At 41.2% G+C, this 26,626-nt stretch overlaps 1 long non-coding RNA gene and 1 pseudogene across 1 annotated transcript; one reads left to right on the top strand and one right to left on the bottom strand.

Annotated features, from left to right (window-relative positions):
- Positions 1–8,197: 8,197 nt before the first annotated feature.
- Positions 8,198–12,117, bottom strand: LOC144706809 (uncharacterized). The gene is made up of 4 exons (XR_013582324.1): positions 11,973–12,117; positions 11,743–11,783; positions 11,421–11,525; positions 8,198–8,454 (listed from the first exon to the last, which is right to left on the bottom strand). It is a non-coding gene; the product is annotated as an uncharacterized LOC144706809 (long non-coding RNA).
- Positions 12,118–18,521: 6,404 nt separating this feature from the next.
- On the top strand, positions 18,522–20,999 carry LOC144707124 (NADH-ubiquinone oxidoreductase chain 4 pseudogene; annotated as a pseudogene).
- Positions 21,000–26,626: the final 5,627 nt, after the last annotated feature.

The raw sequence follows: 26,626 nt of genomic DNA, 5'->3' as shown, positions 1-26,626 counted from the left end.
GCCCAAGCGCGGTGGAGTCGAAATGAAAAGATACTGCAAGGAATAAATAAACGAGCGTCGGAGAGTACAGCGTACCTCGACGACGGGCTCGAAGTGCAGGAATTTGACGACGGCCGATGTCGGAGCGGGTTGGATGACGGGTGCTGGAGAGATCACGGTGGCTCGACGGGCAGCGACGGTGCCGGAGCAGCTGGTAAAGATCGGTCGTCGAGGTCTAGGCGTCGCAGCGCCTAACTAACGGAGTGGCAGTGACGCGCGGATGGTGCGGAACGGTGCAGGGCAGCGTGGTCATCGGCGAGCGGCGCGGTGGGACGACGGCGCGAGCACGGCGGCGGTGTTGCCACGGTCAGACGTCGGCGGTCACGGCAGGCGCAGCACGGGGCGACGGCCTGGCGAGGGCGTGAGTGGGTGGCGGCACAGCGGTGCGGCGGCAGGAGGCATGGCGGCGCGGCAGCGGCGAGGATGGCACAGCGGCGGTGCGGGCGGCACGGCGCGGTGCAAACGGCACGGCGGCGGCGTGGGCGGCGCGTGCGGAGGTGGCGCGCAGGTGGTGCGGTGGCGGCGCGTGGTCGGCGGCGGCGGGTGGCGCGCTGCAGCGGCGGTGCACGCGGTGCGCGCGACGGCGGCGGCGCGCGCGATCGACGGCGGCGCGCAGGGAGGCGCTCGACGACTACGGCGTCGTAGCGGCGGCGCGAGTGGCAGCTGCGTGAGGGCGGGCGGCGCACGACGATGGCGGTGGCGGCCCTCCTTCCCCTTCCTCTTCCTCTTTCCCTTCTTCCCTTCCCTTCCTCTTCCTTCTCCTTCTTCTTCCCTCTTCTTCCTCTTCTTTCTGTTCTTCTCAAACGAGGAATTGAGACCCACAACCTGTTCGATAAAATGCCTTACTGAAAGAAAATGGGTCTGCCTGACCTAGGGCGCCCCCTCTTCCTTTATAACGGGGAGAAGAGTTGGGCCCTAAGTGGGCCATCATGGGTCCGACTTGGGGGCCCTTCTAAATGGGCTCCCCTTAACACATACAAGACAGAACTGAAGAAAATAAAGGGGAAATGAGGGGGAATTTGGGGGAAGAAACGAGGGGAGAAGGGTGGATGGAGACATCCATCCCCTCGGTGGAAAAACAACGAGACACGACCGTCGTGGGAGTGACGAAACAGGACAAAAACGGTCGGAAGAGACGGGGTAAAACAAAACATGAACGAAAGAGAACGGAAAGCAAGGAAGATAACCGGAGCAAGGTCACCCAGTCTCAACGTCGTGGGCGCGGGGCGCGGATGACGTCGATGATGATCCCTTGATGGCGTGCGCCATCAGAAGTGTTTATTGATTTATCTGTCTAAGGTACTCATAAATATAAGAAGTCTAAAAACCAAATAAAGTTATCTACGAATCCTCTTAATTCTTCTACTTCTTAAATAAAGTTATCTATCTAATTAACAGGACTATCTTAAATATTCTTCCCATCTATCTACTTAGTTATCTTATAAAATATTTAATATCTGTACTACTACCTATCTTTATCATTCTTAGAATCTAAGCATAAATATTTATCTTACGACTAACTAAATAAATTAACCTCCTCTCTCTTGTTAATGGTATTTTACTATTCTATCTAGCTCACTAACCTTTTATACTTCTTCCACTATGTACATTAACATCACCCATAAATATAATACCATTAATCCATTTCAAATATCTTACTTCTTTATTATCTCTAGTATTTATAAAAAAGATATAAATAATATCTTGCATTCTCTCTCTTTCTCTAGTTCTCTCTCACATCATTTACTTTTCATTACTATAAAATATTATCTTAATTATCAAATCCATTAGGTACTACCCCCACCTACTTAATTAATCATCTTCTACTTTATTCAGCATATTTATTATTATTACTTCTCTTTACCTACAACTCAATTATTAAATTCAGATCTAAAGGTTAGTCGATGTGGAGATGACCTCGCTCCTACTCAACATTTGAGCAAGCTTTCTATTTTTATCAAATTTATTTGATATAGTCAAATTTAAATTACAAAGACACTAAAATTAAATACGTAATTTTCCTCCATCAGTCACATAGTTTGAACCCATATGAAGTTGATTACTTCATCTTCATAATTCTTGATATGAATATCTATGCCAGATCTGATATCAAACTCATTGATTGCGGGTTAACTTGGCCTAATTCACCTCTAAAAATTTAAAATACACTCAAATGGGGAGGGTTGTAAAATTTCAATTTACCACGAACATTGAAAGTATACTCTGAACATATGGGCATTTTCACTAAAATAGAGTCACCCTTAATCTTTGAAATGGATTTTTAAAACTCAAATTTCCTCTATCCCAGGGGAAAATGGAAAGGGCTTAAATTTTTTACAAAAATGAATAAATCTGCTTATATCATATCATTTACATGGTAAATATATTTTAAGTTATTAAGGTAGGAGTTGTTGCTTTCTACCATGGTTAAAGGTAACAAGACATACTTCCCACAACATGATGAATACAAAATATATTTCTAAATTGAAAGTTAATAATAGCATAATGATGTCGGAGGTTGTCTAGGACGTTGATGGTAAGGACGCCAACACATCACCATCGGACGCGTCGCCACGGTCAACCAAAGTGAATGTCTCCGCCACGGATACGCCGCCATAGTCAACCAACGTCAACACTCCCGCTACGGACACGCCGCAACCGTCTCCGCTACGCACATCTCCACGCAAGCACGCCCCTTCGCACATCATGACACGTCGCAAATGGCAGATCAACAACTGCCCCTTGGCGTGACATGATGCATGTCTCGTCTTTAATTTCTCGTCTTTAAGTTTTATTTTTTATTTCCTCTAAGGCCTATATGTATAGGCCATTGTTTCAAGAAACAGTTAGGCAAGTTTATTTCAAGAATTGAGTTATTTTTCTCTTCTTGGAGTGCTTGCCCCAACCCTACCCTCCTTCTCGCTATCTCCGATCTCCACCGCCGTGGCTGCCATCGCTGCCTCACATCGCCGGCTACCTCTGCTCCCTTCTCGCCGTCGCTGCTCGCCCAGGACAGCCCTAGGCTGTCCATCCAGGGCCGCCCGAAGCCATCCCAGGCCGCCCGCCCAGGACCGCCCCAGGCCGCCCACGCAGGACCGCCCAAGGCCGCCATAGGCTGCCCGCCCAGGGCCGCCCAAGGCCGCCCCAGGCTGCCCGTCCAGGACCGCCCCAGGCTGCCCACGCAGGGCCGCCCCAGGCCGCCCGCCTAGGGTCGCCCAGGGTCGCCCTAGGCTGCCCCTGACTGTCTGCCCAAGGCAGCCCTAGGCCCCCCCCGGCCGCCCGCCCAGGATCGCCCAGACGCCCCCTCCCGGCCGCCCTAGGCCATCCGCCTCTAAGGTCACCCGCACACGCCGCGTGCCCTTCACCTGCGCTTCCAGACGTCCTCGAAGCTTCTTACCGCGGCGCATACCGTTTAGGTTTTGGGGCACTGCCTTGAACCCCGCAAGGGGCGACTCCCCCCTTGACCCCCCCGCCAACTGACCGCGTAGTTGGATCTGCGACACCCTGTCGTAGCGCACATCAATCGTCCCGCCAACGACGCCCCACGCCCATGCACTCTGGCCACTGAAGCACGGAACATCTCATTGCCAGGGCTGCTCAATGCTCGGAACATCCAGATCTTCTCGTCCAGTGGGTCAGTCAACGCCCGGAATTGTCCAGTCTCATCACTAATCAGAATTCCGCACAGCCTCTTCACACAATACGGTGCCGAGGTACGCCTAAACTCTTTGGTGTTGAAGTGTTCCCCGTCCAGTATTCCACGAGAAGTTTCCACCGCCGTCGGATTAGATTTGGTTTGGATTTCCCACTTTCTCCCTTTCTTTCGAGCATCTCCTTCGCGACGCGAATTCGGGTATTGATTTTGGTGCTTTGGCATCGTCGCGGTGGGTGAAGATAGTACTCTGGCCCTCGACCCGGGTCGGAGCTGCACCACCAGTTTTCATCGGTTTTAAAGTCCGAATCAAACCGTGTGTATTTCTTTGGGCTGTTTTGTCCCTCCTATACCCAATCCATCCACCGCCATTCATCCATCCGTAACCTTCCCCGTACTCTAGTCATCCATTCCTTAGTCGTCCTACGTGAGACATCGTCCGGTGGATATCGAGACGGTACTCGGATACCTAAGAAGTCCTATCAAATGTTGTTAGAGACATCTTCCAATGGATAAACCCCTAAGGGAATGTAACTTTGAAATGATATGTCCTACGTGGAAGTACGTGCAATCCCCAACTCGATGAGGTGCGCCAGACTCCAGGCTCCAAAATGGGTGACGGGCGGTGGCAGTGACGGTGGCCTCCTGACCCTCGTCGAAGGGACAATGGCGGCTACGGTGCCGAACGGAATAACTCCGAGGGGCTTACACGTAGCGGTCGAGCTCGATCCATACCGGTAAAGATGCTCACTTTCATAGTTTTCTCAATATTCTCTCACCTATCTCTAGTCCGATTGTGGTGGAGTACAATCGAAAGTATACTGCATAATATAACGTAACAATCAAGAGAGAGGATGACGTACATTGTCAGTGAGCTGCTTATCGTCAAGATCTTCGTTGACACAGCAGCCAGTGTGGGTCGCGGGCAGAGATGAGTCGGAGAGGGACCCGGCATAGCTCATCATGCAGTGGATCGCAGGAGCGGTTTGACGGAGTCAAAGGCAAAGGACCGAGTGGGAGAGGATTTGGTTCACTCGAGAAGCCGGGCTTTACAGGCACGGCGATTACAGTAGGATGACGCATTTGGTAACTGACAATGATGGTGATTGGGGATGGCAGCGGAGGGGCCTACTGGCCTGGTGGATTGCGTGGATGATGCTCGTCACCACAGATGGCAGCAGCGGAATGCGACCACTCTCACGGCACCCAACTGCCAGGTCACAGGCGTCACCAATCCCCTCCAAGGCTGAGGGGCGATGGCTTGGGATGACCAACCGATAGTCCACTATGGCTGTTAGATAACCGGGGCAGACTGGACCAATGGAAGCAAGAGTTGATGGCTTTCCATGGTCTCCGGGCTAATGTCAACGAGGCAAGAGTTGATCATCACAGTAAGTGCAACTCAGGCCCGCGGGGTCGTCCGGTCAATGATTATGGAGTCCTCAAACTTGTCAATAGAGAGAGCTCAAGAGGAGCGTACCACCCAGTGTCGGGCTGACCTCCAAGCACGAATTGGCATCCACGCTCCACATATTACCATACCCTTCCTAGCGCCAACCCGTGGATGGCGGTGGGCAATTCTATCCCTCGATATCCGACGGTGAAAGTTGCTACACGCACGGCTGATGTTGGGGAAGCGACGATGCAGAAACCCAAGTAGCCTTTCACGTTCCTATTCCCCTGATCGCCTCCCTTTTTCTCCCCTCTTCAATCTCCTTCTTCCTTGACCTCCTTTTTCCTTCTTGTTGGCAAGACCTGAATTCTGAACAATGATGCAATACGATGAAGTAAACAGGTTTGCGCTTTTCCTAGGGCGCCTCTTCTTCCCTTATATAGGGAAGTCAAGATGGGCCCTATGGAGATCTGTTAAGCGGGCCCATGTACATGGGACCCCCTTATAAAATCAAAAGACTCAAATATGAAAATCCAAAGGGGCAGAAAAGACACAAAACTGACGATGACATGATGGACAAAACGACGACTCTAGACACAAAGACGACACGAATGATGCAACAAATGATGATACAAACATGACATACGAACACACAAACCGAATAATACTAAAAACTGAACGATCAAGAACATGCTTTCACCCGGGATATTTGAACCCGGGCATCTTCATGGTCACCTTGGCATGCCGACTGGGTTGAACGTGAACCAACACAGGCGCTGGTGACGACGACGACATCTTCAAAGACATCTCTGGGGACTCTGGCTGTTGCGCTCCATCACTTAATCACCTTGTGCATTATCGAATCAGCTACCATTTTAATTCCTCAAATGAATTGTCTCAAGACACACTTATTGGGTTCATATACCTATCTCATGGACAGTGGTATGTTGCATCTCCCCACCTTCATATCAATCATCATGGCCATTGATCTGGGAGGATCTTCTTACCATTCTGATACCAAGGATAGGGGCTTTCATTGACATGGTCCAACTCCATTTGGATAGCAGAATATTGAATGGAAGACAGATCTAAAAACTAAAAACATCACTTTTGCACAGATTGAATCTGTAATATCTTGTTACATCAAGTGAGTATATTCAAGTCACTCAATTGTCCGACCTTTAGACGTATCCAAGTGATCCGTAGAGTGTTGGATCTCCTTTTCTTGCATAGTTATCAAATGATGGTGCCCCCATCTATTTATATTATCATGGGAAAATTGCATAAAAGTCCCTATCCTCTAAAAGAAATTAATGAAACCCGTTGAATATGGAGTATATCCACCAACATCCAAAAACCTTGTGTGTATGATCATTTAGGCCCATGTATCAGTCTAGTTAGTAACTTCAATGGCCTAACAACCATAATTGGGTTGACCTAGTTAATGAACCATATCACATATAGATTAGTTAATCACATTTTGATTTAACCCAATTGTTTGGTTAAGTTGCCGACTCGTGGGGTGCCAAGCTACACCTCATGTCCTAGAAGATATAAAGGAGTATGCCAACTCTCTCATAGAACCTTTGTCATCATCAGTTATCGTATATGTATAATCCCTCATTCACACAAGACTCCCCAATGTCTTGGGGTATGCTGAATTGTCAAACCCTAATCGGTCATTCTAGTTTACACCAATGTATGGTGATTTTATAAAAAAACTAATCCTAGTGAGAGATTCAATTGTATCATCTTCCTTGAGTCAATTTCCTCTAATACCGAGGGTGGATGATCCCATATTGACCACATAATCACCTTGATGGACTTGTTGATGCACCCGAGCTACGAGATCAGCCATACCCATCATATGAATGGGACTACACAATGTTATTAGATCTAGATACTTTGATGTCCTTCTCATGTATCCTCCAAATAGGAAGTTTTAGAACAAGCACAAGCTTTCTTTTTAATTGTTCATTTAATCATTATGACATTGGCAACGCGTCTCCCATGCCATGTCACCATCTCGCTGTTCTTTCCCTTTTTAATCCTTTTATATCAAATGACACGTTGACGCGTGTCCTTTTTGCCATGGAATAATAATAAATATCATAATTCTACCAGCTGAAGTTTAAAAAGTACTTGATCACCTTGATTTTGGCCAGAAAAAGGGTAGGGCCATTGAGTACACTCCCTGGATTTGGCACCATTCTTTCTTCGCCAATTGTCTTATGTTGGCATCATCAGAGTCTTCCTTAGCCAATTCATTACAATATTAATTGATACACTATATACCTGAAGTCCATGAGTACATGCAATGACTAAGTGAATTATAATGAGATCATAATACAAAGGTCACTAGACACAATAAGAATATATTGTAATGAATATGTATATACTGCATCAATTAATATTTACTGAGACGTGGAATGTGAGATTGACTTGTAGGCCACATATATTTCCAACATGACTAACATTGTTATGATGCGGAACATAGGCTTTTGTCTTGAAGTGAGGCTGATACTATTGAAACTTCTACATCACAATAGGGACATTTAAGTGACCATGTTCATTCGTTGCTCATCGATACTCTTAGTGAATCTTGAAGAGGATGATCCAGCTCATCAATTTCAGGAAGTAATTGACTTATAAAAGTGTAGGCACCTTTATAAAAGTAGGCGATGCAGTTGCTTTTACAATCAAAGAATGTTTGTAAAATAAAAAAATCATCTAATTCATCTTAAAACATTTTAATAAGATCCAAATCTTCAGCTATGATGGACAACTATTGAAGTTGAATGTCATCAATGGCATTATTATGTTAATCAGCCCCTAAAATTAGTTTTCAACCCCTAAAATTGAGTTTTCAGTCCCTCATCATGTATGTAGAAAATAACTATTAAATAATTAATAGAACAAATAAACTACTAGATACTCAAATGCCTATCTATTTAAAACCTTGTTTTACACCTAAGTTTAGAACACCAGTTGTACATGTTGAACCTCGAGTTACTATCCTTCAATAACCTATCATAGCTTTGATGATCAATCTACTATTACTAGAACCAGTGGGGCCCCCTCGCAATGCTCGCGTCGGGTGGAGAGAGAAGAGATAGAAAGCAGGACCATACTCATTCTAGGAGATAATTAAAAAATCCCATCTTCAGCTACTCAAACGAACCACACAGATCTTAAGCTTGTAGACAGAAAACGGAGAAGGAAAAAAACGAAGGCTCTTTCGTTTGGATTACATGCCGGGGGTAGCATAGAAGACGGGTGGGGCGCAGACCTCACTTGGTCCCTATGCGACAATATCGCCCATTCATTCTTTGTATCGAAGCTTCTCACCTCCGCCGCCACCAACGAAATTCTGTAATTTAGATCCCCCAAGAGAATTATCCGGCTGCTATATTAAGAAGAATAATTTGAAATGAAGTAGAGTATAATTAAGTAGAGTATAAGAATTTATATGGATAATAGCAATCGATTTAAGTTTGGTAGCAGGAAAGGATGAAAGGGTGCCTAAAAAACATCCAATCGGCATACGTGCAACACCAACAATTCAGACATCTGTGCATAAACAATAATTTTAGAACGATATTTTACATTTGTGAATAATCTACCCATGAATTAGATTAAGAGATAGTTTAATAATTGAGAACTAAATAAATTATTGACTATTGTACATATGGCGTGATTAATCTACCCATGAATTAGATTAAGAGATAGTTTAATCTACTTGAAAACTAAATAAATTCATCATTGGACAGATGATGTGCCTAATCTATCCATGAATTAGATTGAGAGATTGTTTAATCTATTTGAAAATCTAGATAAATTCTCGATTATTGGACATATAGTGTGACCAATCGACCCAAGAATTAGATCGGAGACTGTGAGAGAGATAGTTTACTTGATTTGAAAAACAACGTGTAAAAAAATCATAATTGATTGGAACTGCATGAGGGAAAAAAACAATCTTGATCGCAGATATGGATGATAACGATGAAAGCGGAATTTATTTCCCATATACAAACAACAACAAAAATCTAGAATATCGTTCTAAAATGAATCATTAATACACGAATCAACAAATGCAGACATCTGTCCCTAGAATCCTCAGAAATCGAAAAACTGAAGGTGCATTGCTCGTTTGGATATGGGAACCCAGGATATTGATTCCAAATCAAGGTCTGAAGGTATTCGTCAAACAGTAGGAGTGAGAAAATAAGGGTTTCAATAGTGGTACAGAGAGAAAGAGATAGAAATTGAAAGAGAGAGAGAGAAAGAGAGAGATAGAGAGTGAAAGACAGTAATAGAAAGAGATAGTAAGATACTAGGAGCAATAGTAAGAAAGATATTAATAAGAGAAGAGAGTGAGAGAGAGAGAGAGAAAGAGAGAAAGAGAGAGAGAGAATAAGAGGAGAAATAGAGTAAGAGAGAGAGTAAGAGGGAGAGAGTAAGAGAGAGAGTGTGAGAGAGAGTAAGAGAGTGAGAGAGAAAAAGAGAAAGAGAGAGAGAGAGAAAGAGGGAGAGAGTGAGAGAGAGTAAGAGAGAGAGTGAGAGAGGGAGTAAGAGAGAGAGAGTGAGAGAGAGAGTAAGAGAGAGTGTGAGAGAGAGTGTGAAAGAGAGTGTGAAAGAGCGTAAGAGAGAGTGAGAGAGAGTAAGAGAGAGTGAGAGAGAGTGAGAGAGAGTAGGAGAGAGTGAAGGAGAGTAAGAGAGAGTGTGAGAGAGAGAGAGTAAGAAAGAGAGAGTAATAGAGAGAGAGTGCGAGTAAGTGAGAGAGAGATAACGTAAGAGAGAGAGTGAGAGAGTGGGAGAGAGAGGAAGAAGACTGCACGTAGGCCTGAGGTTTTCAACTTTCAGGAGAGAATTTTGGGGTTTCATACAAATAGAGAGGAAGAGATAGAAAGAAGCCTGTACATAGACCTGAATGATTCTGTCAATTTGTAGGAGAGAGAAAGAGATGGGAATTGAAGTAGAAACCTGGGGACAGAGAGCGAGAAAAAGAAAAGAGAGATAGGGAGATAGAGCAAGGTAGATAGATAGAGATAGAGAGAGATAGATAGATAGATAGATAGATAGATAGATAGATAGAGATAGAGAGAGATAGAGCGAGATACAGAGATAGAGATAGAGAGAGATAGAGCGAGATAGATAAATAGAGACAGAGAGAGATGGAGCGAGATAGATAGATAGAGATAGAGAGAGATAGAGTGAGATAGATAAATAGAGATAGAGAGAGATGGAGCGAGATAGATAAATAGAGATAGAGAGAGATGGAGCGAGATAGATAGATAGAGATAGAGAGAGATAGAGCAAGATAGATAAATAGAGATAGAGAAAGATAGAGAGAGATAGAGCGAGATAGATAAATAGAGATCGAGACAGATAGAGCGAGATAGATAGATAGAGATAGAGAGAGATAGAGCGAAATAGATAGATTGATAGAGATAGAACGAGATAGAGCGAGATAGAGAGAGATAGATAGAGATAGATAGAGATGGCGAGATAGAGCGAGATAGATAGAGATAGAGCAAGATAGAGCGAGACAGATACAGAAAGAGGGACATAGATACGACTTGAGAGAGAATGAGTGAGATTGATACAAATAGAGAGAGATAGAGAGAGAAGCCTGTACGTAGACCTGAACGTTTCGGTCAATTTGTAGGAGAGATAAAAAAGGGTTTTCAGAGAAGCCGAGAGAGAAAGAGATAGAAATTGAAGTAGAACCTGGGGACAGAAAGAGCGAAAGAAAAAACACATAAACAGAGAGAGAGAGAGAGAAAAGAGAGATAGGGAGATAGAGCGAGATAGATAGATAGAGATAGAGAGAGAGATAAATAGAAAGAGATAGAGAGAGATAGAGTGAGATAGATAGATAGAAATAGAGAGAGATAGAGCGAGATAGATAGATAGAGATAGAGAGAGATAGAGAGAGATAGAGCGAGATAGATAGATAGATAGATAGGGAGAGATAGATCAAGATAGATAGATAGATATATAGATATATAGATAGATAGATAGATAGATAGATAGATAGAGATAGAGAGAGGTAAAGCGAGATAGATAGATAGATAGATAGAGATAGAGAGAGGTAAAGCGAGATAGATAGATAGATAGAGATAGAGAGAGATAGAGAGAGATAGAGCGAGACAGATGCAGAAAGAGGGAGATAGATACGATTTGAGAGAGATTGAGTGAGATCTATACAATAGAGAGAGAGAGGCAGAGATAGAGGGGTAGAGGTGAAGAGAGAGCGAACCGGAGATGGGGAGAGAGAGATCAAGAGAGAGAGAGAGAGAGAAAACAGGGGAGAAAGAGAGGAAATGAAACCTGCAGGCATTGCCAGAGAGGAATTCCAGGGGACCTTCGAGGACGTTGCCGACAGCGTGGATGACGCTGGAGAACATCGGAGTCCCTGCAGTTGAACCTCGTTTTCTGACGAACATGCGTTCCAGTTGACCCAGCACAAAGATTTTGTTAAATGATGAAAAGATTTTGTTACATCACGCCGTGATTACTGATCGATACGAGAAGAGGATTATGATAGAAAATCTGCGATGAAATCGGACTTGATAAAATCTGAAAAAAAAATGGATTTGATCGGACGAAACGCGGATTGGAGATCAACAATTTTTAGATCAGAAAAACCAACCTTTGATGGAAATTCAAACTTTTTGGGCTTCCAGCATATTCCTTCGAGCAAAAAAATATATTTCAGTAAAAACGAAGAAAGAAACAACTATTACTTCCAGTCGATAAAATTACCGGCCCAGTTCGTACAAAATTCCACTACGCGAGAGAAGAAATAAGTAAACAACGATTAAAAATAGTGTTAACAGCATTAAGAATAAGCTTGAAACATAGCGAGGTAAACGGGATTACCAATTAGAAATTTCTCTTGGACGATCACGCCGTCATTTCCCTGTTTGCCTCGATTTTTTTTCTCCAACATCCATATTTCCTTTCGGTTTCTTCTCTCTCTATATATCAAAAGATTCTGATCGATGGATGATGATGAAACGCGAATAAACACGGAGCAACCGTTTACTTTCTCAGCCGTTTTTTGACTCTCAGTATTTATCAGAGTTTTTCTCGAAACAACTGTCGACGTTCTCAACCGTTTTCGAACTCTCTCTCTCTCTCTCATTCTCTCTCTTCTCTCTCACTCCTTTTCAGCCAATCAGAGGCCAGAAGCGCACATGTATTCCTTTTATATTATAGATGTTAAATTTATAGATGTTAAATTTGTATATGAGTGAGTTAGGAATGTGGAAATAAGAATTTATTAATTTATTACTTCACTTTGGAGTGAGGTCATAATCCATTATCTCATTGCGCCATACATCCACCAAGTATGCATCTTTCTGAGATCCAATGAATTGGCAAAAACTGATAAGCAATTCATGGATAATATATAGATCATTATTCGTATGGGAGATGAGTCCACGTATAGCCACATGGTTTGAGTCGCCCAAGTTTTCATTGAGAATGACATTTTTTCTACAATGCTTAGAAGCCCTTTTAACTTGGTATTTTGTTCTTTAAAATTTTCATTTGACATGCTCATAGATTCTTTACACTTGATTTATACATTACTTTGTGCAAAAAAGCTGAAATTTTTCAGAAGTTTTGATGTTAGTAATCAAGAAAGACACAAATGCACTAATGATGAAGACCAATCAATGCTCTTCTGTTTGCTCTAGAGTTCTGCCTATAAATTTAAATTATTTTCAAAATAACCTGTGACAGATTTTACACCATTAGAAGCCTTTATATCACTATATTTTTTCATACAAAACTCTTTTAATTAGTTCCACAACTTCATGAGGCTCTCCGTCTTATCCCTTCCTTTTCACTATCACCTCCCTTTTTTGCGAAGCTTAGATTTATGATTATGATCACAATTATTGGTACAGTTAAACCATTTACATATTCTTTTACCATGGGAAGCCTGTGTAATTCATAGATATAAAATTCCTTGTTTTTTGATCACGTATTATGATGTAGATTGTAATAAAAATTAACAAAATAGAGAGAGAGATAGAGAGAGAGATAGTGTCAGATGGAAATATATAAAGTTTGAGAGTGGGAGTAAGCAAGCGGAAAGTTGTGGGAGGGAAATAGATAAATTATTATGAGAGAGATAAAGGAAAACAAATGCAAAATATCTCAAAATAAAGCCCTCGTTAGGTTTTTCGAGTGCTTGATTGATCATTTTAACACGAAACTTAGCATAATAATGCAAAATCATATTATATTTAACCTGAAATTCAAGGATGACATTCTTTGGAACTTAGAACTACCCCTATATTATACTTATTTTATAACTTTTTAAAAAGGTCCTTAGAATTTAATTCTGTCCACCAAAGTCTGTAGATATTTGGTGTGTGACCCTCTAGGTCAATGTGTTTATTTAGTCTATTACTCTAGTGGTATAATAACCTTTATATGAAAACCTATTTAATTATATATATGAGCATATAGATGAATTAATCAACAATTGATTTAACCCAAATAATAGATCAAGTTTTCAGCCTGTAGGCTATAAAGCTTCAACTCATGCTCTAGAAGATACATAGTAGTGATTGACATATCTCATGGAAAGTTTACCATCATCAGTTATTGTTAACTGTGACTTAACTCATCCGTCATATGCACGAGACTTTCAAATGACTTAAGGTATTGTTAAATCTCAAAACCCGATCATTCCAGTTAGTTATGATTTGTAACAGGGATCACTTGAGAATGTCTTCTCCACTACCCTTGCCAATGATTTACTAAATCATCTTCCTTACGCTAATATCCTTGTATGCAAAAGGCAAACAATCACATCTCGTTCACTCAATAACCTTCATTTTTTTGTTACATTAGAGGTAGGACTTTTCTAAATCATGTGATTAAAAATTTGTATTTCTTAGTCAATGCATAGCATACCATCCATAAAATGTCCTTGGCATCTCAGGTTGAGGAAGCGATTATATGTTGCTGACATGAATCACCTCAAATTACTGATAATCACAGATAACATACTTATTTTAACAGTAATTTTGCACACTTTATGTGTTTATTGCCATTCAAATGATCGTAAATCCACATTATTATGACTTCATGTCATTTATTACATTTGTAGAACAAAGTTCATATTTTCTACATTTTATGTTATGTTAACAAAACTTTATACCATGCATTTGATAAATAAAGTATTCTATAAATTAGAGAAGATATATTTATATTAAATTAAAATTTTCTAAGAGTTTTTATAATATTTTAATTAAGGAATTCTTATTTTTTGTAATTTTATGAAAGCTTCTGACCTTGCACTCATTAAAAAAATTTATAAGTCAAAAAATTTAATATTGAATTTAATTAAATATTTTTAACAAGTTTCTTCACTTTTCATGTTTTTTAAAAATATTGTGCCATGTTTGCAATCTGCTACACAGATCGTTGGAGAGAGAAAATTTGGTCTAACATCAAATATCTTACAATCGTAATTTGTTAGATTACTATTAATAAATATTTTAATTGTAATTTTGTCTAACATTAAACTGCTCCAACTTCAAATATCTAACAATCTAGATGGATTTTTAGGCTGAAAAGTTCAGTATATTGATATGTCTTTATTTCCTCTTTCCACTTACCATCTGGCATTTATAAATAGACCATTTCATCCTTTTAAAAAAGGCACCCTTAGGTTTTCTTACTTATTACAATTTGGAAAGCAATTTCCTCATTCACAGTCTTTTTTGAATCCTTTCTTGCATTCCAAGAGCAAATTATTGAAGGGGTAATGTTCAGATCAAGACACATGAAGAAAAAGCATCGTCGGCTTGTTGGCCAGGTGACAATGAGGTTAATGTAATATTTTCTCTTTTTTAGGTTATGCCATCTCTAAATCCGCCATCATCTCCATCACAGTCAATGGTGGTATTACTTTCATTCTCTCCACTCCACTCATGTCTACCACTATCAAACATCACCCGTGCGGTGACAAATTGATAGGGAAGATATTTAGTTAGAATTAATTAATACTTTAAATTATAAATTTCCACCAAATTTCCCAAAGTTATTTATAAAACTTGAATCCATAATGTTGAATCAAGTTTTGGATCAAAGTTATTTTATACTTATTTTGAATCCAGTTTCACTAAAATAAATATGCAAAACCAAAATAAAAGTGCAAATCAAATTTGTAATTCAATTATTCATTTTTTACTCCCTATAGATTGGACCATTTGTCGCTCAATGCTTATAATGAAAATTATCAATATTGTGTATACGACATGCCTTAAATGGTATATTCAGCCCCAATTTCATGTTTTTAATGGATATTTAGTTATAATATCCTTCATTGATTCATATGGAAAGGGATACAATGGATAAATGGTGAGAGGGAGAGAGTTGATAAACTCAAAATTAGGCTAAATTCATGTTGTTGTAGATTTGAGTTTAATGAATAAAATTTATAAACCTTTACTCATGAATAATTTGGCTAGTTAGTGATGGGAAAGGGTTGTCTTATGAGTATAATGAACAAATCTTAGGGTGAATACAAGAGGGCCAGAAGAGATAGGTACATAAAGTGTAAGAGGTAATAATAGGATGAAGATAGTGATAAGAGATAGGGATATCAATTGTTTAAGAAGAACGAGACAAGTACTATACAAGTGGTGGACCGTGATTGAAGCATGTGAAATTTTATTTCACTATACAGTACTAGAGAAAATCTCTGCTTTTCTTGTCAATATACTAGGTAAAAGGTTCACTTCTGTCGTTTATAATAAACATAATATAATACAACTTTCTGAGAAAACCAAGTTATTAATTTCATACTTGTTCCCGGTATGGAGCCTCCATCAGTCATTTCATCATTGCAAAGTTGTTTACCCACCCTCATCAGTAGGGCTCAACAATGTAGAATATGCAAGGAAGGTACCATAACCCGAGAAGGGTCTGGCTGTCATCCTTTTGCAGTCTTCAATATCCACCTTCTTGTTCTGTAAGCCTTATCCCTCAGTCTTTTATGAATCAAACCCCACTCAAAATGTCCAACATAAAAAGACAGAGGTTGAAGTACTGGACAAGGGCGAGTTGACTAGACCAACCCAGCAGGTTGTAATAATGGAAGTGTACCGTTCGCAGAATCAAAGAGTCACTGAATAAAGTCCTCCATTTATGTTTTCCTTTCCATAAGACAGAACCAAAACCAGAAAAAACCACATTCCTGCATTAAGAGCCTAGTTCTCAATAGCACACCAAGGTGGTTAGTGGGTCCAGAAAGACTCATCTTATAGGTAGGAATTGGAACGAAGATGCATGCGAGATCAAGTTAAAAAAAAGAAGGCGCGAACGAGCGGGAGCGGAATGAAGAAGCTAAAGGGTGGCTTTAGGATAACATAACATGATTCAAGACATAAACACATTCCAATAAAAATAAAAATGGAATTATAAGAAATAAGGTTATTCGAAGGTGATGCCTGGCAGGAAGTCAGAAATGATGAAACGATGACTCAACTTTATGCAAGAAAATAAAGAAAATATGTTTTTCCATCAAGCAAAAAGCGATGCGTTAGGAATATCTCAACTAACAAAATAAACGTTCCAAAGGCATCTTCCATTCATATCGATTTGGGTCTTTCTACACCATATTTAGATTTTGCTTTCCTTTGATCGGGAATTCCCAGCAAATCCTTGAATCCTCAAATACAATGGAATTTAACACCTGGCAAATGATTCACTCTACCTCTGCTGACTAAATGATGTTCCCTTGAATTTATGACCTTCGCCTGGAATGCTAGCAATGATCTCATGTCAATCGCTCAACCGTACTTTGGCTATCTTACATAGAGGTGAATTTGATTTTTTTTGTTCTTATCGTCAAAACATGCAGGCATATTCCTTGCTTCTGGAGACATTGATCCAAAGCTTGAGTGCGGTCCATGCACCATTTTTATGTTTTAATTAGACTGAGCCTAGTTCTGTCTGATTCCTTACCATGGCAAGTCTTTGGGGAAAAAAACCTTTTCGGTTCCTTCTTCCATAACCCAAGCTAGAAGAAGGAAGAAATAAAAAGCCCTATGGAGAACATGGTCATAAATCCATAGTGGAGTCCAACTGTAACAATGGAATTTAGTATTTTCATGCATAAGGATAATGGATTACCCAATAGAAAAAAGTTCAAAATCGTCACAAATCTCCTCCCTTTCTTTTGTGCTGCAACTTCTCGATTATTATATGATGATTTTTTCAATTCCATATCAACTCTAAATGAAATATACTCTAAATAGAGAGAAACAAAAAGATGATAACCATAAATTACATCCCTTGTGTCAATGATATCAAAGAAATATTAAATGAATGGAATTGGGATATAGATATAATATAATGAAATAGAGTCAATCATGCGAAACCTTATAAGCATGGAACTGAGCCACTACAAAGAAGTTCGGGAGTTACAAAGGTTATGAAGTCAATGAATTCGGACTTCGTTTGTGGGTTGAGAACAGGAGTTGCACTTTATGAGATCTAATCATCCATAGAGCGGTTGACTTTTAACTGACTATAGGTTTTGGGAGATTTTATGTTTTCAGAATCAAAGTTACAAAATCAATTATTTCAGAACCTAGCAACCCTGTCCTTCTTTCGACTTATTTTCGAAACTAGCAGAATCCTGGGACATAAAAAATAATTACTTTCCAATGGAGCCGACTTGAAGACCAGGATCATGATTCCTCGTTGTCACATTCTTGACCGGTTAATGCAATAACTATAAATAAATGACTAGGATATCCTATGAAATAACAAAGATCTTTCACACATAACATAGTCCAAGCAAACCCACTTAAAATTTTTACTAAACTATGTCCAGCCATCATATCAGCAAATAAATGTATTCCTAAGCTCAATGCACAAAAACAATGAGGGATTAGCTCAAGGAGTACTAAAAAAGGTGCTAACGTCAAGGACAACAAAATCAGCTCAAGGAGTACTGAATAATTACTTTAGAACTATCCTTTGAGGCACAAGTATACGAGCGATGAATCACCTTCTGAAAGAAACAAAGTCCAAAGAATGACTTCAGGAGCAGAAGCGATGGAGCGAGGTGTGACTTTACGAGCGGTAAAAATGAATATGAATGTTAGGGAGGTTAGATAGATTCTTTAGAAATATTCTCCGGGTAAACTAATCTAATATTTAAAATGAAAATAAGGGCGTGAGTTTATGAGCAGCGGGAAGGGGGCCCACTACTTATTCATTCAGAGGGGACTAGCCTCATGACTTCCCACTAGACGAGAGGTGCACCTAACCCACCTACCCACTCATCAATCACGGTGTTCAACTGACTTGCACTGATAGACCCCCATTTTATAGGAATTTGGTACCGTCTTTTGACTGTTGTCAACTAATCTCTTCAATCTTAGATTGTACTCTATGTTAGAACATTTCTGTGAATGCTATTCCAATCTAAGTGATCATATTCCGTGTTCCGTGCTAGTAAGCATTACTCCTCTTTTCATTCCAAATTCAAGAATAAGACCGATACGATTGATTGGTCTTTGTGCCTCTCTTATTACTTTTTTATATCCTCATGTTCCTTGGATACAATTTGATCCTTCTACGGCCAAATCTCAATTTTTGGAAAGCCTTCGATGTCTTTCTTATGGAAAATCCATTTTTGGGGGTATAGATGGTATTATTCTTCGTGATATTGAAAACATTTCTGATCTCTATTTGCATTTTAGTGGGGTTGTTCTAGTATGGGAAGTTATGGGAAAGAGTATATCACAATATCTCTGTGAATTTCTAATGATAATCATGTCCTGCATGTTGGATCCTCTACTATTCTATGTTCTTCGCAAAAGCGTGACAATCTGATGGGGGACCATCAGGATGACGCAGGGTCGGGACGAGTCCAACCACACTGGGCTGCTCGCGCCGACGCTCACCACCATGCGTTCAAGTACTCCGCGTAAGTAGTATTTCAGTTCGCGCCTTATTTTGATTGTATTTTTGTTTTATTGAACCTACGGACCAGGCCGTTGTGTTTGGGCCTTGTCGACGTTAATTTTTCAATCTTTAATTGTAACTGTGACTAAAGGACGGACCACATCTCACGACGGTTCCCCCTCTAGAAACGTCACTTGGCACCTCTCCTCCCTACATAAGGGGATAGCATGCCCCAAGTGAAGTAGGATTTGTTGAATTGAAATTCGTGTTCTTCTTTCTACCTTAGTGTTTAGAGATGATTAGATAGATAGGAGTTAGATAGTCGTGGGAACGTGGTTACCCCGCCCTCCTCACGTCGAGACCATTCTGTGAGCCGTTACCAACCACGACCTCGTCGAGACCACTCTGAGGACACGTCGACGACATCGGGATGACCTGCACCTGCCAGATATTTCTTGGATATTCAAGATTTGCAGCTTTGGGAGTTGCTTTCACCTTCGCCTCCCTCGTTGAGATCACTCCAAGGGCACGTCGACGCCGCCTCCCGACAGAGGCAACTCCATCGCCTGGAACTGGCGTTCTTGCCGATAAAAGATCCAAGATTCAAGGTTGGTCTAACCAATTCTTGGAAATCTTGGAAGATCACCAGTCCCACCACAGAGCCAGGGAGCGCCACCTTTTGCCCATCCTCGATCGCGCCCACGCGCCCGGCACCCCTGCATCCACCATGTTGTGCCCGCACCGGTGCCCCGCACTGCTCTTCGCCCGCGCCTATCTCCAACGCAGTCCCACGTTGTGGCCATATCGCTGCACGCCACCGCACATAGGCGGTTCTTGCCCCGCCCATGGCTGCGCACCCCAGCTCTCCGCCCGCGCGACCCAGCTCTCCGCCCGCACCCCCTAGCCCTCAGCAAGCGCGCCCTAGTATCAGTTCCACATGGCCCCACCCTTACAGCCGCCTGTACGCTACTATGCGGCGGCGGACTCTGCCCTCCCCCCCCATAGCTGCGTGTTGTCTCGCCTCGTGCGCGCCCGCCCAGGCGCACTTACACCATGCCATTCAACCACGCGACTGCAGCCTGCCAATGCCCAACCACGCACTGTGGACGACCAGCGACGCGCATTCCTTCGCGCCCAGGGACACCACTCACCGGTGCTTCACCGTTGACTCCGAGTTCAGCCGAACCTGATTAACCTTGCCGAGGACTCGCATCATTCAGGTATCTTCTCGCTCCCCTCTTATTACAATTCAGTATTATTACTTGGTGTAGTGCAGTCATCCCCTATCGATTCCTCTGCCTAGAATGAAAAACGATAACTGAGATAGGATAGCCACCTGTCGAGAGTAGGGATTCATTGGGATAAAGGTCTATTCATTGATTTTAAACTTGGGACAGCCAAGAGCCGTCAAACGCCCCTTACACCGTAGTCACCGTAATTAGTCCTAAGGGTCATTGGGAGTCTATTCTGATTAACCTCGCTCTTAGTAGAAGTAATTGATTGTTCACCGAGTTAAGGGACGTTGTATATTGCTCATTGGAGTTTCTCTTGATTTCCATATCATCAAAATACTCGTAAATAACTCATCATATCGTACTATGTTTTAATACGAACCGTCGATCCTGGTGTAATCGTATTACATCACAATCCCTATGTTGTGCGGAACTGAGCATCTTCTATTCACTGGTATCTTTTATAGAGGGAATTCTATCACTACTAATTGGTATCTTTATTTATGCATCAATGTCGACAGATGCGTTCACCATTGTTCCAGCATTACGGCAAACCAGTGTCAAATATATAGCAGATTTGCGTGCCCTAGCCAAAACGAAGCCTATTTTGGTTATGACCTTCTCCGTTAAAATGTTCTCATACAAAGGAATGCCCCCGTTAGCTGGCTTTTGTAGCAAATTCTATTTGTTCTTCGGTGCTTTGGGTCGTGGGGATTACTTCCTAGCCTGAGTGGGAGTAGTTACTAGCCCTATAGGTTATTGGGCGGTCGGAAGGTTGCCATGATTAAGGTTGGGGAACCGAAGGCTGTTTTCCATGCACCTGACATGTAGCTTACCAAATCCATTGTGACACGGATGTGAATGCATATTACAAAACACAGCGTCGAGTTTGATACATCAACCATGTACTTCCACAATCACTATATGAGATGAACCTAGGTTTGAAGAATTGAAGTTGGCCTTAGGTGTAAAAGGACTCCCAGTTACTGCACGTGATCGTATATTGAGCCCATCGGTAGTTAGAAGGAGACAAGCCGGGCTGGGCTTCGACTCAGAAAAATAAAGGTTCTGAGGTGCGACTTTAGGAGCATTTACGATTTCAAGACCTTGGATGAATCACGATTTGGTGTACTTCTTTTAACAAGCTTATGGTTGTTTAAAGAATGGGGTGATTATAACAAGACACCTTCACCCCATTTATCTCACCAGATGTGTGGATAACGAGGCCACCTTCACAACTTTCTCCCTTCTATCCTAGAAAGTAAGTTTGGTTCACTTGAGTTACTCAACTGCCCTACCTCTTTCTTGCCTGGTGCTCATGACACGATACGGAACCTCCACCATCCCCAGGGACTGCACTAGGCATAGCTAGCGACATACTACTCACCGTCTGTGACTTCATGCCGCACTGGAGTAATCCAATATGTAGTTTGGTACATTCCACCACTTCTCCATTCATTTCCAATACTGATCCTGAAATACCATGAGCAGCAGGATGTTGAGGTTTGGAATTCAAAATGAAATTTTTTATTTAGCTGTTCCTAGTCGTCATGGAAAAGAAAGGTTTTGTTAAGAAAGAGATTATTCCCCAGGAGCTTGTCCCGTACCACCAACCAGTTCTACAAATGCATCTCCTTTTATGCCTCGTAACTGCTTTCTAGGAGCATTATGATATGCAGCTCAAATGGTCTCTTATGAAGTCTCTATTGGTCTTATTCTTATTGTGCGCCTTGTGATGACGTTAAGAACAGGTTAGAGGGAACTACAGCATGAGGGCTATCTGCATTTTGTCGCAACACTCATTTTGTTTTCATAGGGCAGGTAGTGCAGTCCAGAGCAAAAGGGTACTAGTACTATCCAGGTGCAAAGAGTCCCAGAGGTTACTACAATGAGCAGAAATATAACTCACCAACCTAAACGACGAATAAACACTTGAAATGGTTCTGAAAGAAGTTATTTTAACTAAAATTAAATCACTGAATCAATGAATAATAAAAAGAGAAGAATAATCATCAAAGAAAGAAACATGATACTAATCCATGAAATAAAAAAGTGAAGCATGAAAACAAAATAAATTCTCAAAGAGCTTTGATAGAAGCTCACTCTGAACTATGAGAATAACTGACTAAGCCATGCCTAAGGGGGCGGGACATGGCCAAGCCCTGATGGGTGACAGATCGGCCATAGGGGTACTCCAAGAGCAGGGCAACTAATGTCAAGCATATGACGATGCTGGCCGTTTTTGTGGAAGTCCCCAACAAAGGAAAGGACTACAGGTGATGGCGCATGCTGCTTCCTAGGGCGCATAAATAGTTCCTATGAGGTCTTGCGTGGCTGATGGTATAGATAAAGAAAGGTGGCCTGCATGGGACCTATTCTCTTAATAGGCGACAAGCAAGATTGAATAGGAAAGGCACGAGTTTACAAGCGCGGATAAATGAAGTATATTATTGAAGAACTTCTCTTGAAGATAATTATCTGCTGGATAACATTACCTAGTGGATAAACGATGAAGTCAAAGTCAAAGTAAACAAAAGAGAAAACATAAAATTAATCAGAAGAGAGTGCCCTTTTTTTATTCATCAATCAATAGAAAGAGGGTCTCATGTGGAGCTAAGATGGCTGGCAATAAACAAAGAAAGATGAGACTGGACGGACTGTAAGAGGCCAATGCGGGACTACTAGAGGAAAGCCTGACCCTGCTAGCTAAGATAGATATATATTCCCAGTGTGCATATTTTCTATTTAGAAACTCTTCCCAATTAGGCCAGCAGGTTGGGATGGAATGGCTCAGCCCACATGCATCATTTGATTGATGAAAGCTTTGCTTGGTAGGCACTGCCTACTCACCCCACTCCCTCAGACAATGCAATGCTCTGAAAACTCTTGTTTGAAGTTCAGCTCGTTCTCCTATGCGGAGTCACAGGCACTACCCCTAAAAAAGCATGGACGAGCCACATGTAGGGGAATCCAATGTCCCGGGGGCCTCAGGGACCCATTCAGAGTGAAACAAAGGGTGGGTCTTTACCAACTTTTAAGACCCTCTTGCCTGTTTTCATAGTGGTGTGAGGGTCTTTAAACTGAGGCATCTACTTATCGTTTATGTAATCATAAACAATAACTAATGTATGTGTTTTTGGAGTAGGAAAGCTCCTAGGCTTCTCCATTAGTCAGAGATGGATTGAGAAGGGAATTTTTTTTACGAATCCAATATTTGAGCAAATTCATCGTACAACTCATGTGTTGCGAACCATTTTCCCGCGCGCACCTGATTAGCCACCAACTTTACGAAAGGAATTGCTTTATACATGCAGAGGTAACAAAGTTATCCACAAAGATCTGAATGTGAATGGATGGTTCCGAAGGTTTACTTCGTTCTTTATGTAAACATACCTTTGAAAAGTCTCTACGATTGTCAAGGTCGACCAAATTGGCTCAGTCTAACAAAGCCATTGGTACTCAACTAGAGCAGCTAGAATAATTAGCAAAGCATGTGTCCCAGTGGCTGACGTGTCCCAGTTCTCATGGTAGTCAAATTCTTCACTTTGTCGCTCGTCCGCTTGTAAACTCACGCCTAAAGTCGCTCCTTTGGAAAACCTTCAGAATTTACATAACATTAGTTCTTGCAAAACGTTGCATCATAGGTAAGGTTCATCATGAATGAAATGACTGCTTTTGCTCATCACTTCGCTCTGGCCCGCTCACTTGTGCCTAGTTTACTGACTTCATTCTCATCTACGTGACACGAAACGAAAGAGACAATACACAGGATCAGTGGAAGGCACATTGCCCTAGCTTGAGCTATGGTCTGCATCGAAGGCACGTAGGGGAAAGATCAAACCAACTTCAGCTTTACTTTAACCTTGTAACTTCGTAACCTCTTTCTATTATGCATGTTGCAGACAGAAAATTTCTATATTTAAGATGTCTAAATGTTTTCTTGCTAAGAGAAAGGGTACAGTTCATGATTGTGCTAGCACTTGCACTTGAGGACTTGATCCTCATCTCAGCCTGATATATCTTTTTTTAACTTTATTATTTAATTGCTTCGGTCCTAAACTTGCTACCGCTTTTAAGAACATAAGAAGAAATTGAATTAGAAGAAGAAAGAAGATTACAAGAAATGTAATAAAATAATAATACATAAAAGTGAATCAAAGCACCGGCTGAGCATGGACTGGAATAGATGAGCTATTATCAATCAGGATGTCGAGTCCACATCTCCTGAAAGTGGAAAGGAAGAGGATCTGAGGTTATTCAACGGATAAAGAGCAGTAGAGGGGCGAACGAGTGGGTTACAAAGTGAAAATGACTTAATGTTACAAAGTCAATTCATCTGAATGTTACGAAGTCAATTCATATTCAGATTCAAAAGGCGCGTAGTGACTCAAATGCTCAACTTTGGTAATAGGGAAGAGATGGAGCCCATTAGTGGAGTAGATGATGCGATCTAGTCTTACCCATTTGCATGATCCTCCTTCACTCCTGAAGTCGCGCTTGGTATATTTGCTATGCAACCTTGATATCCTGCATCAAAGAAATAAGTTTTTTTATTAAAAAAAGAAATGTGAGGTATCAAGTCTTACTCAGATAAGAGCATTGAGTTGAAGTAAGAATGAGTGATTTAGAAAAAGAATATAAACTATAGAGAGCATCTAACCAAGTAATTATACTTAACATAGAAAAATGTAAGGTATACATCTGGAAAACCTTTGGTTACCTTGTGAACATGTAATAAACACTTTGCCCCTTTTGCTCATTGATTTGCCTCCCACTCCTAATGTCGCGTCCTCGGGCCAAGTGCAACTTCAGAACCATTGGTAATGTTATTTTGTATCCCCTTATTTCAGAGGAGTCAATCATGGGCACTTAAATAGCAACAATAGAAATGTAATAGGATTGATGAAGGACCATCTGGAAGATCAATCCCAAGCTTGTCCACAACCACGTCATGATGACGAGCCAAAATGAAGAACCCAAATTTATGACTGATAATCAGGTTTGATGACTGATAATCTCAATTTAGGGGGTTTAATTTTGTCGTTGGTAATTGAGATTATTCAATAAAAATATATTTAACCATACTTTAGAATACTTAGTTAGTGCTGAGTACGGGTCGTGTCCATAAGGAAAATATAGTAGGGAAAATACGATCTCAATTAAGTGAACCACAAAGATGAGAAGAGTTACGTATACGGTAGTGAATGTGTGATGAAAGTGAATTAGAGATGGTTAATTAGGATTCTACTCATAAGCATTTAAGATAGATGAGGATGGATAAACGAGATGGGGTCGTAATGATGACGTGTTAAATGGTGGATACGATGCGTGATGTAGTGGTATCAAGAAGCTACAAGTAGAATTACGTGAAGTATTATGGGAATAAGGTGGATGGTGCGAAGGATACTATAGTGATGAATGCACGAATGGTATGATGATAAAGATAGTGACGAGATGATGGAGACGTAAGTAAGTGAAATGATAAAATGAAAAGTTGATAAAAACTATAATTATGATAACAATGATGTCGGGAGAGAAACACGTAAGGCAAAGACAATGACCTTAGATCCTTACGTTCTGCCAGGATCATCGCAATTTGAGAGTGTCGGTAAGCTCCCCCTATTCTCTAATGCTTTTTACAACACACCCTAGACACCGAGAACACACTTGATGGATCTCAAAACTCACTATATTTCAATCAGCCCACACAACTAGGAAGCAAGTTCAGGATGAATTTCACAATGATCCAGGTCTCTATTTATAGATCAGATGGTATGGATAGAAAGAAGAGGAGAAGACTAAGCAGTGCTGAAAATTTTAGCTCAATCAGAGTTGTAGATCAAAAGTTATGGCTGTTTGAAGTTTAAGATATCCTAGCCCTTGAAATTTTCTCTCGCCTCATCATCCTCATCGTTTTCCATGCCCGTTGAGAAGTCAAACCATTCTGCGTTCCACAATTTTTGTATCCATGTGGCACATTTCGTATTCCATGCAACGTGCACCTAGGAAGAAGAAAAGACAAAAGATAGAAAAAGAAAAACAAAGAAAAAAAAGAATAAGATTTGCGGTTGACGTAGTGACGCTTCAACGTGCGCCACATCAGCACGGTATATATTTTTTTTCTAAAAAATAGATGGACGCGTGCGTGCCACGTTCCCTCTGTTAGAATCGAGAGAGAGAGAGAGAGAGAGAGAGAGAGAGAGAAGTCATTTTTTGTATTTTGCGCCTCGATATTCATCGCATTTATTACAAAAAAATTACCTTCCTTGTTTTCATTCATCCACATCACCCGCCTACATCAGAAATTCGAAATGATTCATTATCTATAATTGCAATCATCGCTTTGCAATGATTATG

This window comes from Wolffia australiana, chromosome 8 (assembly GCF_029677425.1).
Source record: "Wolffia australiana isolate 7733 chromosome 8, ASM2967742v1".
Lineage (NCBI taxonomy): Eukaryota > Viridiplantae > Streptophyta > Magnoliopsida > Alismatales > Araceae > Wolffia > Wolffia australiana.
The sequence above is the reverse complement of the archived record's forward strand: the minus strand, read 5'-3'. Positions and strand labels throughout refer to the sequence as shown.